At 45.7% G+C, this 16,786-nt stretch overlaps 1 long non-coding RNA gene across 1 annotated transcript in view; it reads left to right on the forward strand.

Annotated features, from left to right (window-relative positions):
• LOC121065009 overlaps positions 1–16,786 on the forward strand; it is a 59,891-nt gene that overhangs the window by 8,383 nt on the left and 34,722 nt on the right. Inside the window, exon 4 of the long non-coding RNA XR_005816862.1 lies at positions 3,708–3,809. This is a non-coding gene — a long non-coding RNA (uncharacterized LOC121065009). The remainder of the gene's footprint in view (positions 1–3,707; positions 3,810–16,786) is intronic.

The raw sequence follows: 16,786 nt of genomic DNA on the forward strand, positions 1-16,786 counted from the left end.
GGGTGGTCTTGGGAGAGTAGACAGTGTCCATAGGCACCCACTTAGCCTTGTCCCTTATTTTCCTTTAATTTTTTAATTGTTGGGGAAGGGGGCTTCCAAGAGCATCTTGGAGGGGTGGGTAAGAAATGGGAGGGTGCTCTGCTGGCAGTCATCATGACCCATCACAGCTGAGAGCCCCAGTTCTGCCCAGGCATCAGTACCCACAGCCACTATGGGCTGACCAAGTCCTGAGCTTGAGAGCAGGATTTGGCTCACGTGCTTTCCCTTTGGGACGTGGAAAACCTTCATCAGATGCGAGTCCATTGTGCAGGTGTGAAATGAATTATCTGTTCCATTTCCCTGGAATAGATAAGCATCGCTGGCTATTTTTGAACCCACAGATGAAGACATTTAGACCCGACAATGTTATGGGCCAGAGCCAAAACTACGTGAGCCAGTGGTGAAGCTCGTGATGTGTTGTGTGCTTAAGCTTAAGGGTTTCCTTAGGGTCTGATGGGCTTAGGAATGAGACCCCAGCACTCTCTGAGGGCAGTGCTAATGTTTAGCATAGGATCAAACAGGATTTTGGGCAGTTTTTTCCAAGTAACGTGGCAGTTTCATGCTTAGGATGAGGGATGGTGAGGCACAGTGCCATTAAGATGAGGTGTCCAAGTACAGTAAAATGAGATTAACAGAGCCAGCAGGGGAAAGACAGTAGGAAACATATAGCTCTACAAAAAAGAAGCAAGAAGCTGGGACAGGCAATCAAATGACCTCTTTACAAATAAATGGTAGGTACCAAAGAGGTGGCTCTGGTCAAGAAGAAACTTTCACATCCATCAAATTCTCTTTGTGAGAGTCCTTCTGGAAGGGAGAGAAGCAGCAGCTGCCATGTGCCTTGGCTCCTGCAAGGCTTTCATCCCTGATTTTCTCCTAAACCATCTAAAATGTAAGGCTCGGATGCTGTTAACGCGGCCTCCTAGAGGAGAAGGGAAAGGTGAGCGTGGCTCTGCAGGGTGGATGAACTAAGAGAGGAGGCTTATTTGATCTGCAGAACGTGATGAAGACCGCGAATGGCACTGGAGGATGAAGCTGGGATGTAGGGCGGCTTCAACTTAGGAGAGGAATAGCCAAAAAAAAAGTAGAGTGAGCTTCAGCTGGGAGAGACACGGGGTGGAATAAGGCAGCAGCAGCTGCACAAATACAGAATGGGGAACAACCGGTTTGGGCAATGGGTTACCAGGCGAATGTGAGTCAGGAAATCCACCCTCTTCTAGAGGGAGCAGAGAGCATGCTGAGAGGTGTAAACAAGCACATAGCCTGGCCTGAAAGTCAAAGTTACATGCTTGGAAGTGGGGCAGTGTATTTTTGTCACCGTGCTCTAAGTCAGGAAAAGAATGATAGAAAGACCTGGGAAATCTAACGTAGGAGGAAAAGTTTGCAGAACTGGGGTTTTTAGCTTAAGAAGGAGAAGCCCAGTCCCCCTGGGTTATCACAGAGGTCTTCGTGATGTAAAAATTCGCTGTAATAGAAAAAGAAATGTTGGCACAGCCTGCTGAATTTCTCTTACAAATACATCCTGAATTCTCCTGAGATTAAATATGGCTCAGTTAATAGGAGAGGCCATTCTTCTGGGAACCAGCATCACATACAGATAATTAATGATTACGAACACTGCAGGATATGAGAGCCTGAGCAAAGTTTTTGACTGCGAGGTGCTCCAGCAACTCTTAACTCACTGTGGACATCTGGGATTTGATAAAGCCGTTGCCAAAAAGGAGTGTGGAGAAGTACTAATTGTATAGACTACAGTGCAGCAACGATGCCAGTATAACTCTTATTCCTGCCTATATTCAGTATGATATTCATTGTCAGCTGAAATCTCTTGGGAACTTTGCTCTTTTCTTTTTATTGAGCCTGGCTGTTTAATGGCTATTAAAACCGAGCGGTATTATTCATTCCGAAATAGCATGTCCAGCAAATGAAGTTATATTTTTCTTTTGCTCTTAAATCCAGTCTGTTACAGATTAATTTGCAGTTCCTAATGGCTCAAGCAGCATGAGGTAATATTTCAGGAGATGGGTTGTTTTTCTGCCTGTCTGTGCCCCTGCAGATGTGAACAGATAAATCAGGGTGTGGATATCTGTCCTCGCTGAACGAGTCAAATGGTGAGGACAGGGAGTGCTCCTCCAGTGACTGTTGAGCCATGCTTCCCTTTAGATATGATGAGGGCATGGTCTTTGTGGTCTTCAGGGGTGCAAGCAAGGCCATGGTCTTCACCAAGGATGCAAACAAGGCCACCCAGGGCTGCCAGCAGGAGGCCCTGCAATCTCAGGAGGAACGTGAAATGCTCACCGTGCCATGGACCTGCTGCCCAGATCCTGCTCAGGAGGTGTCAGCAAGGAGATCCCCATGGTGCCTGGTCCCAAGAGCTCTTTGCCAGTCCCATATATGTTGATTAGGGTGTTCAGTGCCCTCTGATCAAGCAGGAGCATCTTCAAATGCACTGCCCAAGACTTTGATAGCCTCAACGGGCAAGAGGCATCTCGGGGCTGGGAGCGGTGGCTGCGGCAGCAGGTCCCTCAGCTGCTTGGTCTGCTCTGCTGCCAGCCCTTCAAACACTGGGAGAACCACATAAGACAACAAGCCCCAGGTGAGTAAACAGGAATGCAACAAATAAATGGCATATCCAAATCAGTTCAGATTGATTTTATAACAAATAAATGCCGGCTTTCTGGGCTGTGAGCTGTTTTGTTTTATTTGCAAGGGTCTGCCCTCAGCTGCCAGGGCTCTGGTGTCTGAGCAAAGCCACCCTGGCCATGCTCAAACAGCAGATGTGGGTGGAAGAACAATGAATTTCCCAGGTGCTTTTTTCTCCTTTTGCTGGCAGCCTTCACCCTCTGAGCTACTCTGAGATAAAACAGTGAGGAGAGAAGGATTCAGCCCCTCCTGCCTCTCACATGGCTCTGCAAAGCAGCAGTGCAGTGCTCTGGCTTTCGTTTGCCGGTGGCGGTGGAGAGGAGCTGACAGAGCCTTGGCCTCTTCTTCTTCCTCCTCCTCCTCCTGCTCTTCATCCCCAGGAGCTGGGACTTCCTGTGGTTTGGCAGGAGCTCTGTAAACACGCTCCCTAAAGTGCCTCCCCCCCGCCTGCCACCACCGCAAGCCCTTGCAAGAGAGGAAACACTGCTGCCGGGAACGTGGAAGGGGATTTCCATGAGGTCGGCCTCCTTCGGTCCTCTGCAGGACTGGAGGATGCCAGGATTCCTCCCACCAGCCCCAGACGATGCTGGAAGATGTCCCATTCCACCCGGTGTAGGGTTGGGACAGCACCCAAACAGCACCGGGGGGGTTCAGCTGGCTCTGTCCTGGTTTTGGAGAGCACTCCACTTGCCTTACAAAATGGGAGTGAGCCCTATGTCCTCACTGGCCATGGTCCTGTCCCTGGCACAGCTGATACCTGTACAGTTTCCTGCTCTTCTTGCTGAATTTGGGGTGCCTCCCAGCGGGGTCCTGTCTCCAAACCCTTCAGTCCCCATCGAAGGGTGCCCAGGCATGAGCAGTGCCAGCTCACAGACTGCATGGAGAGTTAAATATCTGGGCTGTGGACCATTTTGTGAGCCCAAATCCCGTTTCTGCTGGGTTACAGCCACGTACCTCCCTCTGCACCCCAAGGCTTAGGGCCGTGGCCTGAGGCAGAGATATCCTTCTCCCATCCCCTCTTCTCCCAGGTGTCAGATCCTGGGCCGTCAGCACGTCTGGTGTCGGGACCATCTCCAGGTGCCTGGACCAGGACACCTCCTGAGGGCCACCCCAACCTGAATCACCCAACGGTCAGACCTCAGATTTTGGGGAGGGAAAGGGGTTTTCCATGGCTTTCCAATGTGGGGACCGGGGCAGGGGGACAGAGAGTAAATGCAGTGCATGGGTGACATCTAATGTCATATTGGGGTAACACAGGCTGATTGTTCCAAGCTTAATCCTACTAATTGCAGGGGCTTTGGTGTGAGAGGAAGGATCGAGCCCATCTGGCTCTGAAGGGGCACTTTCTTCGCAGGGGAAAGGAGAATATTCACAACATTTCACTTCCAGCTTTCAACCGTGGAATCGAGACACCGGGCTGCTCTGCGCCGCTGCCATCCTGCTGGGATCTGCCCCAAATTCCCCTGCCAGGGGACAAATTGCAAGGGGGACACCATCTTCCCCCCTCGGTGGACACCTGCAGTGAGGATCAAGCTGCCTTTTCCTCCACACCTGCCCCATGTCCCCATGTCACCAGCCCTGTGCCCCACAACTATAATTAGCTAATTTTTCATCAATGCTAATCCATCAATGCTAATTTTTCACTGGCAGAAAACAAGAAACTTGTTTTTACATCGGGGAACCTTGTTTCTTACGGAGGGTGGGTTTGAATGGCTCGCCCATCTCCAGAACATTTTTTGGGGATAGGAAGGGACTTTGAAAGTTTTGCTTAAAATTTTGGGGTTTGGGTCTATAAAAGACTTTGCACTTAAGAAGTTCGGTCAGTTTGTATTTTGAAATAAACTGTTTTTAAAGCACTGAAGGGGAAAACTCAGGGCTGAATACATTTTGCTTGGCAAGACCCATTTTTCAAATACTAATATTTGATGTTTTGCTTTGCGTACAAATATTTGACTTTTTGCTTTGCTTTCTGAGACTGTATGTGTCTCTGCACATATACGTATAAAGGTACTTAAAAAAACTCTTGCAAAACACCAAAGAGCTGGGAAGAAGGACTCCTCCACTACGTCTTTGGAAGAGGTCCATGTTAAGGACTATTCCCATCTCCCTGCTTCGTTAGGTCTTCACAAATAGAAGCTAATCAGCAAGACTATTTCTCCCCACTTGTCTATTAGGAGAAAGCAATTAAATGAGAGCTGTGGTTCCCGGTAAGCACTTAGCCTGACTGTGGCTATTTCTCCTCCCAACATGAAGAATGCCTTTAGGTCTGCAGGTTCTGGGGGTGTCAGGCTCTTGGGGCATGCTCTCTCTGCCCGTCTCTGGCACATCCTCCAGGAAAGGGAGGGATGAGCCTGCTCTGGGGGCACAGCTCCAGATGGCCCTGCTGCTACTGGGGTGATCTACTAGGGTAGATTTGAAGGAAAAGGTCAGACAAATCAAAGGATGGAGACAGACAGCTCAGCCTTGGCCCTTTAATATATTTCCCAAAATAACGGGAATAACAAGAGTATTTGGCTCATCCCTAACGTGTCATGCTCTGTGGAGGCTGGACCCTCCACTTTCCCGGAGTGCTAAATTAATTTGCTGGTGTTTATATTTGCAGAAACTGTTTCAGAGCCTTGGGGAGCCACTTACAGCCCCATCAGTGGCTTACTGAACCCAGGAAAACACGCGCCATTAGGACCAAAGCAAACCCCAACTGTTCCTCTCCTGCCTAATGATAGCAATTAGCGCTTGATGACACTCTGCAAACATTAGTTAATTATTCCTCAGAGCTTCCTCTGGGAGGAGAGATGTTATTTTTAGCGTGTTTTGCACAGAGGGAAACTGAGGCAGGAGACGTGAGGAAGGGACAGAGATGGGGACAGAGGCCGGCACTGCGGCTGCAGTCCTGAACATGCCCCCTGCTTCTCTGTTTGCCCTAAGTGCATCAAAACACGTATTTCCTAGTGCCAGAAGGCTTTTTTGGATAGGAAACAGCATTTTATTTTTATTTTTATTTTTTCAAAAAGGGGCATTTGCCTTAACCCACCAAGCAAAACATTGTTGTTTTTTTTTTTTTTTTTTACCTCCAAACTGGCCATTTTTGGAGAACGAAAATCAAGGATATTTTTGGCTTTCCTGTTTCTGCTTCTTCCTGCTCTCTCTCTCATTCCGCCTTTTCAGGGCAAAACTCAAAGAAATTGAGAAAAGCAGAAAACTTTAACATGTCAAAATGCATGCCCAAAAGAAAAAGAAGTGCTAAAATCCTGTCATGTGCAGAAATCAGCTAGGAAACTTCTCAGCTCCCCCCTGATGGTGTTTAAGAAGCTCCAGTATTTTACATGACATGATTATTATATTTTTTTTTCAAAGACAGTCATTTATTACACTTGTTTTTATTATTTTTTAATTTATTTTATTATTTTTTTTTCCCTGGAGTTTTACTGTCTTGTGAAATCCCTTAGTTGCTGGAGAGGACAGATATTTGGTAGGTTTGTCTAGGTAGGTGAAAGAAATATACATAAGCCTGCTTCATAAAGATGCCAGGCACAACGCTGGTGTCAAGTCATGTAACTTTATTGTTAGTTTTGCAATATTTGAGGTTTTCCCTGATATATCTAGCTCCTGGGACCCTCTAACATATGATATTCTCAGGTTTCATGATCAAAAAGTGAATGCTGGCTGGGAAACACAAGCTGGGAATACAGCCGAAAGATGCCAAGGTTGTTGCTGCTGCTGCTGTTGTTATTATTATTCATAAATGTCAAAGTCTCTTGTGGGTTTTGAAGCCAGGCATTTGAGTTTTAAGGGCTGACTCAGGATTTTTCAGCGTCTGGAATTGGCTGCAAGTGCCTCTGAGTGCCAGCCACCCCGGTGGGAGCCGTCAGTACAGCTTGCTCACCCGGTGTACAGAGTGGGTATTACTTTCTATCAGTTCATTTCTTCGTTTCTTCAGCTGTAGGCTGATAAATAGGACATTGCTGATCCTGAATAAACTATCTAAATCCGAGGGTTCATATAATCAGCTGCAAAATTTCCACTGACCTGGGCTTGTTTAAAAAACACTTAAATAAGGGTACGCCTTATTTCTATTATAAACTTGTTTTCTATAAGTTTGTCAGATAATTAACAGGCTATGGCATTTTGCTAAAATTATTATACATGTGACATCCCCCCTCAGGCAAATGTGCTTAGGATTCAGCATAGATATATCTGAAAAGGTGCTCTCTCCTTTCTGTGACCTCCGTATCTCTGGTGCATAGCTATCAGCCCAAACCCTTGAATCAAACATCTGCCTCCACCAGCAAAATCAAGGCCAAGTAGGGAGCCAACTGTTTAATTTTCTTTCCAAGTGACCCATCTCTTTCCAGTGTGTTCCAAAAACCCCTCAGATCTGGAGGCCTCTGTGGTGCATTCCCAGATTGTGATCTAAATCCTGAATCTTTGAAGGATTGACCCCATGGGGTGTTGGGAGAGTCCCATTAGCATGGATCAGACCCCGGGGGTAGGCTGTGAAGATGCAGAGCTCTCCCTGTGGAAAGCAGGCACATGTCTGGCTTCTCGAGAGATGGTGCTTCACCTGTCTTGAAAACATCCCGCCTCCTTTGCTCCTTTTCCTTCTGTACCCTGTAAAGTTTCCAGCTGGATTTGGGATTATTTTTGCCAGGGCTTGCCTGGGAAGTGGCTGTGACCTGAGCCATCAGCCGCCACCACCACCTTCCTTCTCCCAGGGCTAAACTCCAGGGGGGATATGGGGAAAATATTACTTTTCTGCCTCAATCGTTGCTGTCATTTAATTATTTATTTATTTTATGGTGAACAAAGGTTATAAGTATCCATAAATAATGTCATTATTTATGTGGACAACTACATCTGTAAGAACTTTAACCATTTGAGGGCTTGCACAGGAATTAAGTTGGGCCACCTTCTGCACTGTGATGCTCTTCACCTCCAAGAAACTGCATTTCTCCCAAGGAAATCTCCCCTAGAAACTGTGTTAATCTCACAAAAGCTCTTCACATTTCCCTAAAGGAGGAGAAGAGCACCCTCTTTCTGGGTGATTTGGGCTTCTTGCCATTTACTACTTTTCTTAGCTCTATAATGAGACTGGTGCTGGCTCTATCATGATGTGCTGCTGAAGGTGCCCACCAGGGACTGTACTCATTCAGGAGTCTGTGAACAGAAAATGCTAAATGTGAGCACCCCTGAATGTTTGCAACTAAATTTGAATTTTTGTCTAAAGCCTTGGAGATGCTTTCACATAGAGTTTATCTCGCACCACAGTTGAGCCTCCCTTTACAGAACAAACCATCTCCGAGCTGAATTCCAGCAAAAGGTCCATGCTTTTAGATTAGGAGATGACTCTGAGCATCTGAATCTACTCATGGGAAGGACCAAAGGAGACCAGGTGTTGACCACGTGCCAACTGGTGGCCAGCAGGGTTGGTAGAGGCTGGTTGGCACAACACAGCTTGGTAGATACTCCATCCCCATTCTTGACCAGATCTGGGATTAAACTTCTCATCGAGAAGAGGATTTGAATTGTTATCCGAGGGATGATAGCCAGTTCTCCAACCCTCTCCAACACTCAAAGATCCTATTAATGGAGCTGTGCTGGAGGGAGGAATGAATTGTGATAATTCAGTTATCTGCTTATCAGGTTTCTTCAAGCTTATTTCCTTCCAGCCTCTAACTAGAGAGAAGCTAAATTGCTATTTGAAACGTTGTTTTGTGAAGTTATCCTGCAATTCAGTGCTTTTTTTTTTTTTTTTCTCCCTTCACTGTCCTAATTGCATTCCTATTTTGACTGCTTCATGTTTATAGACAATTTAATCAAGTTGACTTGATAGTTTATGGATTTGAGCTCTTCTTTGTTCATCTTTTTGAAGAATAATGACTGAAATAACAGTTTTTCTTACTGCAAAAGCAGCCAGTCTGTTTAGGTGGAATGGCCTTTATTGCTTTTATTTATTTGTCATACCTATTTGGGTTTAGAGATAACCCTTATACACAATCTGTCCAATTCTTCCTTTACTATTTATTAACTTTATCAATAGGTTTCTCACCAGCAGCTGAATGTAAATCAGAAGTCCCTGGGGCATTTTTTTATTAACTCCGAGAAATAAGAGCCAGGCCCTTGATATGGAAATCCAGGCATCTTGTTAATGATAAGGATACCTCTCAAAGGAATAATTTCCTTATTTATTTCAGATGGAAGGTGACCCTAACAAGTAAGGGAAGGGGAAAGGGAAAGGGGAAGAGGAAGGGGAAGGGGAAGGGAAAGTGAAAGAGGAAGGGAAAGGGAAAGGGAAAGGGAAAGGGAAAGGGAAAGGGAAAGGGAAAGGAGAAGGAGAAGGAGAAGGAGAAGGAGAAGGAAAAGGAGAAGGAGAAGGAGAAGGAGAAGGAAAAGGAAAAGGAAAAGGAAAAGTCATCAACTCATTTCTCCTGTCTCTCTTGTAACCTGTGCAGCTGAGATCTGCTCCTTTCTGCACTTGCAAAGGAGGAGGTCGAAGGATGGAGATAGTGAAGTGGTGGTGGGCATAGGGTAGCAAGGCAGGGCTTTGGCCACAAACTGTGAATGCCGGTGCTTAATTTCCAGGCGTATTTCTGGAGTGAGTCTGCAAACTGCTTTTTGCCTCTGTATTTTGGAGGTACAGCAGGGGGTGATTTCAGCTTGTTGCTGGAGACTTGTGCAGACCCAGGCTGCATTTGCAGGAGGTGAACCGCAGCCCGGGGTCATCCTTGCCTGGCTGCAGGAGGAGCAAGATCAGCAGCAGAGCAGGTTCGGGGATTCAGCGGTTCCAGCTGGAAGGGGGACAAACTTTCACAAGCAAGCCCTGGCTTTGTGCCCAGCCACGGGGCCGGGCAGACGTCAGCAGTTTTGGTTCAGGGAGGAAGGTCGTGTGAAACTTCATCTCGGGTCTGCCCGCCCTTGTGCTCGCTGATGTTTGTGGCTGGACTCAAGGAGCTGGAGCTTTGCCCGTGTGGTGCCTGGGATTTACCTCGTGGGCTCCCTGCTCCTGCAGCAAGACCTGTGGATTGAGGGGTTTTACCATCACTTACCCCACTGAAAATGGGGTGACCTGTTCTTAGGGTGCACCCTTTGATAGATACCTCTGGGCTGCATGGGTAGATGGGTGCCTGGTGTGTTGTTTCCTGCTTCCATTCATTTCCTAAAGCCTGTTTTCTAAACTAGAGAGTTTTGCTGCTAGCCCAGAAGCCACATGCATCTTCACCTTGTTAAAGTGTGGTGTTGGCTATGGCTTTGAGTGTTCTTGGGATGGAGAAAGCCACAACGCTGCACATTGGGTTCAATGAGCAGCTAAAGGGATGCTTGCTGAGGGTGATCTGTGGTTGCCAAACTCCTTGGACATATACAAGAGGAGAGGCATGGGAGGAGAAATGTGCAGACATCCACCATCCCTGGGAAGGTTCTAGATGCTCAGCAGTACGGACTCCTGCCCTTGTCTGAGATAAAGATGTGAAGATGAGAAGAAACATCTCTTTCCACTGTGATAATTAATTTTGTGTTTTATTACCTTGCTATCCCCAGTTTGTTGCTGTTGTGGTTTAGCCCGGCTGGCAGTCAAACACCACACAGCCGTTCGCTCACCCTCCCCCCTCCCTCTCCGGGATGGGGGAGAGAAACGGGAAAGTGAAGCCTGTGAGTTGAGATAAAGACAGTTTATTAAGACAGGGAAAAGAATAACAACAATAATAATAATAATAATAGTATTAATAGTAATAATGTGTACGAAATAAGTGATGCACAATGCAATTGCTCACCACCCGTTGACCGATGCCCAGCCTATCCCCGAGCAGCCGGCCACACCTCCACCCCGGCTAGCCACCCCTATATATTGTTCAGCATGACATCAGATGGTATGGAATACCCCTTTGGCCAGTTTGGGTCAGCTGTCCTGGGTCTGTCCCCTCCCAGCTTCTGCTGCATCCCTAGCCTGCTCGCTAGCAGGACAGAGAGAGGCTGAAAAGTCCTTGGCTTGGTGTAAGCACTGCTCTACAACAATTAAAACATCAGCATGTTATCAGCGCTTTTCTCATCCTAATCCAAAACATAGCACCCTGCCAGCTACTAGGAGGAAAATTAACTCTGTCCTAACTGAAACCAGGACAGTTGCACAGTAAAAGGGAGTGTATTCTCCTTTTCTTCATTTAATTAGCAAGATTAGCTTTATTTACCAGCTAAACCTTTTCAATGAAAACATCAAGTGTCTTTGATATAGATTTACCCCCAGTAGTAGATCTGTGATCCAATAAAAATATACAAAAATACAGAATAACAAAGCTACCTTTGGAGGGGCTGAAGCTGCACAATGGTATGCAAGAAAAGTAAGCTCGGCTGTGCTATAAAAGGGCTGGGGGGGGGGAGGGGGACACCAAATTTATGCAGGATGGCACTTCCCAAAAACCTAGTGCTGGTCGTGTGTCCAGTTCAACCACATCTGGGAAGGGGTAAGGAATAAGAGGGGAGACCCTGGTACATGTTGCTCATGCTTAGCAGAGAGGCTGCTCCTTCAAAATGTTCTGCTAGGGGTTAAAATAGCAGCAAGAAAAATAAGGCATTTCCCAGCAGTGATGGAGATGAGGGCACTGGAAATAGTGCCCAAGCCCACATGCTTGCCAGGGAAAGGTATTTAGGAGAGAACACCCAAGGTGTGTGTCCTTTTCTCCCCTTCCTCTCCTGTGCAGTGGCTTTTGGGTGGTTGGCTGATGCACGTGGCAGATCCCATGACTGTGACTCTTCAGCATTGAGTGGGGAGAGATGAAACCTGAAGGGATAGGCAGGAGAATTGGAGATTTTCTTCGTGGACATGTCCTGGTGGCCATGGACAACGAGCAACCATGCAACTGCAGCAGGAGAGAGATTCCTCCAGCAAGCCCAAATCTGGGGAAAAAAATACTTTGTTAATGTGGCATGGAGCCATAATAGCCTCAAGGAAATAAGAGTTTGATGTCCATGCAGGGATCAAAGCTGAGATGCTCCAGCCGGAGGAGCCTACCCAACAGGTGTCCACTGACCTGCTCACAGAGGTTGCTGCTTCTTACCAGCTACTGTTCGGGAATAACTCAATGGTTTATTTGTGTATTTAATCGCAAGTTTTCCCTGCAAGACTCACTGGGTTTCCTATAACGGAGTCTGTGGCTGTGACTTGTGTGGCCCCCAGTACAGAGAGGATGACTCGGAGAGATGGGGAGGAAGGCCTTAGTATCAGACCACCCTGAATGTGGTCATGGTCAGACAGAAGTGTCACTGCTCCGCAACTTCTGCATCTCCTCAAACCCCAGTTTGTGCCAACAGCTCTTTGGATATCAGGAGTCCTATGGCATGTCTTGTGGCAGGTGGAATTTAAATAGCACTTTGCTCATGGGCAAAAGTGCACACTGGCAAAAGCGTTCCGCCACCGAAGCAACAAATTGTCATCTATAAAAGAGCAATCCTCAGAGGTGACCTCCACAGCCCTGGCACTGGCCCATGATAATCTGCTTAAACGCAGCATTTTCACTTGACTTTATAGGGTCCTGGTAAGTCATTAGCTGGGGGAGGTGGGGATCAGAGGGGGGAGGAAAGATGAGTGGATTTAGGTTTGCTGAAGCAGTGATTTTTGCAAATTTGAAAATCCAGATCTCCAGGCTCTGTGCCCCTTTTGACCCATTTTTGATGAGACTATAACTGCTGTTGTTCTTCTTGCTTGGAAATTTCATATCTACCATTCACTTCTGGGCTCCAAAGGCTGCACAGACACTTAGAGAAATTGCCAGCTCTGAACCCCTGCAGCTCCCCCTCCTGCCCTGTCTGAGCTCTCAGCACTCCCTTTCCTTGCCTCAATTTCCCCCTGTATGTGATGGAAATACTGATCCTGTTCTGACCATATTTTATGGTTATTAAAGTGGATTTTGGCATGACCTCAACCATGGAATTGTTCTTTTTGCCTATGTTGTATGATAAAGTGATTTCCAGAGGAAGGGGCTAATTCACATGTGAGCACAGCAGCAAAGCTTTGAGCCTCCAGGAACTGTCTTGTCCTAGGATGGAGAATTCAACAGTACCAGGCCTTTTGATTTCAAGAGTTTTTTTTCATGCCCATAAGCCCGTACTCCTTCAAGGTCACCTTAACCTCCAGCATAACACCCAGGTGGGACCGGAAAGACCTGGTGGTTGGGTCACTGATGGACATTTGATGCTGAGTCTGCAAAGGACATGCTCTTACTTTCTGAGATAGAAAAGGAACACCATTTTTATAGTCTGACTTCTCCCTTGCTGTATTAGGAGGCCATGCTCAGTATCCTGAGCTGCTCTGTGAAGCAAAGGAAGTGGGAATGATTATTTCAGCCATGTGCTAGAGACCAGCTCACCCTTCTGCATCCCAGGGGTGGACACCACGAGGGTCCTGGATCTCCATCTCTCTCTTGTTCTGCTTTTTTTTTTTTTCCTGCCTGTTCAGAGTCCTGAACACTGCCACAGGATCAGAGGAGTACAGTTCGTACTGTTTTAATCATTTAATTAATTATTTATTTGCTGCTGGTGAAAACGGAGTAAAGGCTTCGCTTTAATCTGTCAGTGAAGACATGCTGGTCCTTCAGATAATAATTTTTCCAAAGTTCCAGAGGTAAGGGTGAAGGAAAAAATGGTATGTGGAGATGTGCAATCAACTCACAAATCAGCTTTTTGTCATTTCTTTCTCCCATATTATATATAATAGATATATAACTAATTAATAACTAATTAATATCCACATTTTTCTCTGCAAGAATCAGCTCAGCCCCATCCCTTTGTGATCTGTACCTCAAACCCTTCATTAAAATCCCTTTTGATAGTTTTTGAACAGTGAGGTGTTTGATGTATGGTTTTAAATATGTTTCATCTTATTTGAACCAAAACTGTACATGAGATTGCAGTACACAGTGGTTAAAACCTCTTCTTGGTCCTGCTTAATTCCTCATGCACCTAAGGCTTTATTTGGCTGTGGGAGATTTTTTTGAACTCAAAATCCTTTGCAGAGCTGGTGCTTTTCAGACCACAGCTCCTTGGTTATAGAGTTGTCCCCGATCCCTGTGCCTTTGTCCTTCAGTGTGGAAGTAAACAGTTATTTTGGAAAAAAAATCAAAAATACTAAAAATAGGTACTTGGTCTTCCTGAAAGTAAATGAATGGATGGAGCTGGAGGCAGGATGTGGAAGTACGATGAGTTTGGGAGAAACCTGCTCTGCCTTCCTGCTAAAGCCACCTCTGCTGGCAGAAAATTCACTGGGTGATGCAGAGCTGCCCCAGAGTGCCTGATGTGCAGAAATGGGCATGAGCAGCAGCTCTGCATCACTGTTTTATACTCAACGGACCATTAATGAAACAACCACCATAGCAAGAGTCCCCAGTCATTGTTCCTGAGGTATGGAGTGTGACAGGGTTTAATCACTGTGCTCCTGATAGGTACTGTGTGGTGCTACTGTCACAGCGAGAAGATAATTATGAATGTAACAAGAAATTATGTTTAATAGGTCTTACAACATTCAGGAGTTATACGAATGTGTTTCAGGCAGTTGTAGCAGAGACAAGGAGCCTGAGGCCAGGCATGTGCGGGTCTGATGATAGGAAATGGGAAGGAAATGCCCATGAGGAAGGGGTGGGCAAGGCTGGGCAAGGCTAAATTGAAGTGGCCTTAGAAGATTTCATATCACAACTCTGTCATTCTTACCGAAGAAAAGGGGCTAGGATGTGTAAAAGTCACTTTAGAAACGTTGGCATTCAAATTGCTCTAGACTATTCTGTAGATAGTGGAGAATCCATCTTTAGTTGGTGGATGGAGGTTCCACCTCACCTTGGGGAGAAGAAGGGACAGAAGCTATCTGAGATATTTCTACTGCTAAGGAAGTTTTTTTATTCAGCTAAACCATAACTCGATCTGACACCATAGCTTCCTGTAACTCTAGTGGTTCAAGTCTATCTTCAAATAAATTCATGCTTTTCTACTTTACCCTTATCAAGCTAATTCACATCTCGTGCCATATCTAAGTGTGTGGGGTTCTTTTGAACAGGGCTATTGGTACCTTATCAATTATCTGGTAAGTGGGAGAGATATCACATCATTCTGCTTTTCTTCCAGAAGCACAGATCCTCCATCCACTCCATGTTGTCATGCAGCTATATGAAGTGTATGAAGTGTGGTTAAAGGTCCCATTTCTGTGCTGTGAAGGGCAGTGGTGCTTGTTTCCATCATTCAGTTATGCACCCACAACTTTATTAAGAACATTCAACCCTCTTCAAAATGCAGGGTTGGAACCCTGCTTAATCGTTTCAGAAAGATTCATTTTTAGAGGGTGATACAAATTCTATTTAAATTAGAAATCACATCCACTTTTCATGCCTGAGGATTCCTAATAAGAACAATGAGAGCTCCCAGGCACAAATAAGGGCACGAGTGAATTTCTCATCATGAAATTACCACTGAGGTTATTATTGACTTGCTTTTGTTTTTTCTGATCATTAATGTTGTTCTGCTTCTCTGGATGGCTTATTGGCAAGGAGTGCAGTTAACATCCCATGCAGCAAACGCGTCTGAGAGGCAATATAAATGTAAAATGAGTTAAGCAAGGTGCTATTATTTAATGCGGACTTGCCAGCTTAAAATGTCAGGTAGGAGTTTTGCTCAGAGAAAAGAAACAATAACTGACCCAAAAGGATGGATTTGTTTACCCACTGCATTATACTTCACGAGGTCACTTGCATTGACATTGGATATGATTGCTTTTTGGGATTATTTTCTCTTTTTTTTTTGATAGTGCAGATGACAGCACAAAGGATTCATTTGCCAAAAAAAAAAATGCCCTGTGCCATTTGAAATGCCCAACAGCATCCAGAAATCTCTGTGGGGCAGGCAGAAATGGCACAGGTCTTCTGAGTGACCTGCTCTTTCCTGGATCTGTAACTCAAAGGTTTCTGCTTTAGGGTACATCGCCCTCTGGACGAAGCTGGCACTATTCACCTGAGGTAGTACGTGGTTATCACAGGCTCATACTACCATTTGGCACAGCCCCTGGCACCCTAAAAGTTGGCATGGGGCTGGTAGACAGAGCAGAAGCCATAAAGGAGAGCTGTGCTCATCTGAAACCATAATTATAGCCAAGTAGGATTGTGTAGGGTGTCTAAAATGGCACTAAAGACCTCTGTAAAAGCAATTGCTTGCTGCCCACGGTGTCCATTGACTATAAAGGTAGCTCAGACACTAGCACACAAGTAGATGCCAATACCTACCTAAACCTGAGTCTTGAGATGTCAGATGACTGGGAAGGCTCCTTTATTATTATTATTATTATTATTATTATTATTATTATTATTATTATTATCGTTATCATCATTATCATCATCATTATTATTAATAATAATTTATTTATTTTAATTCCAACCTGATCCAAAACCAGATGGGTTTTGGGTCTGCTCACATCAAGGCTCTGCTCACACGGCTAGCTCAGCATGGATGTGAGCCCAACCTCAACCACAGTTTCCATCATTTTTGAGAAGGCTGAGATACAAACGGTCTGACGAGAGTGGAAGAACATGAGAAGTCCAAGAACCTGTTCGTGCAGCGTGAACAGACGGACCATGTTTTGTCTGTTCTTCATGAGAAGGTATCTGAGCATGGCTTTCTGTAACCATGATGTGACTGCTCTAAAACTGGGCCACCTGCAGTCTGACTACCTCCAGAGTAGGCTTGGCAACATCATGTCCATGGTCAGACCTGCTTTTCTTCTTGTAGTTTATATAGACTCCTCCGGACTTCTGTATTAGGGCTGTAAAAAGGCGCAAACCTCTCCCAGTTCCATTATTGGGTAAATCTGCAGCAGAACTGGAGTTTGTAAGTGGAACTGCATGGGAGGCTGGAGTGAGAAAGCTTTGGTCATAAAACAAATAGGTGACCCTTCCAGGCTTTAGCTACCCATTAGTTTAAAGCATTAGGTGATAACTGTAGCTCAAAAGGCATCACCTTTAAGGAAGGCCTCATTAATCATTTGTCCTGCCAGTGCGAAGCACCTACACCATCTATCCATACCCAGGACAGACTGGTGTTGCACAGTTTGGCCACCATTCACAACAGTTTGATAAGAAAGAGAAAA

This window comes from Cygnus olor, chromosome 2 (genome assembly GCF_009769625.2).
Source record: "Cygnus olor isolate bCygOlo1 chromosome 2, bCygOlo1.pri.v2, whole genome shotgun sequence".
NCBI lineage: Eukaryota > Metazoa > Chordata > Aves > Anseriformes > Anatidae > Cygnus > Cygnus olor.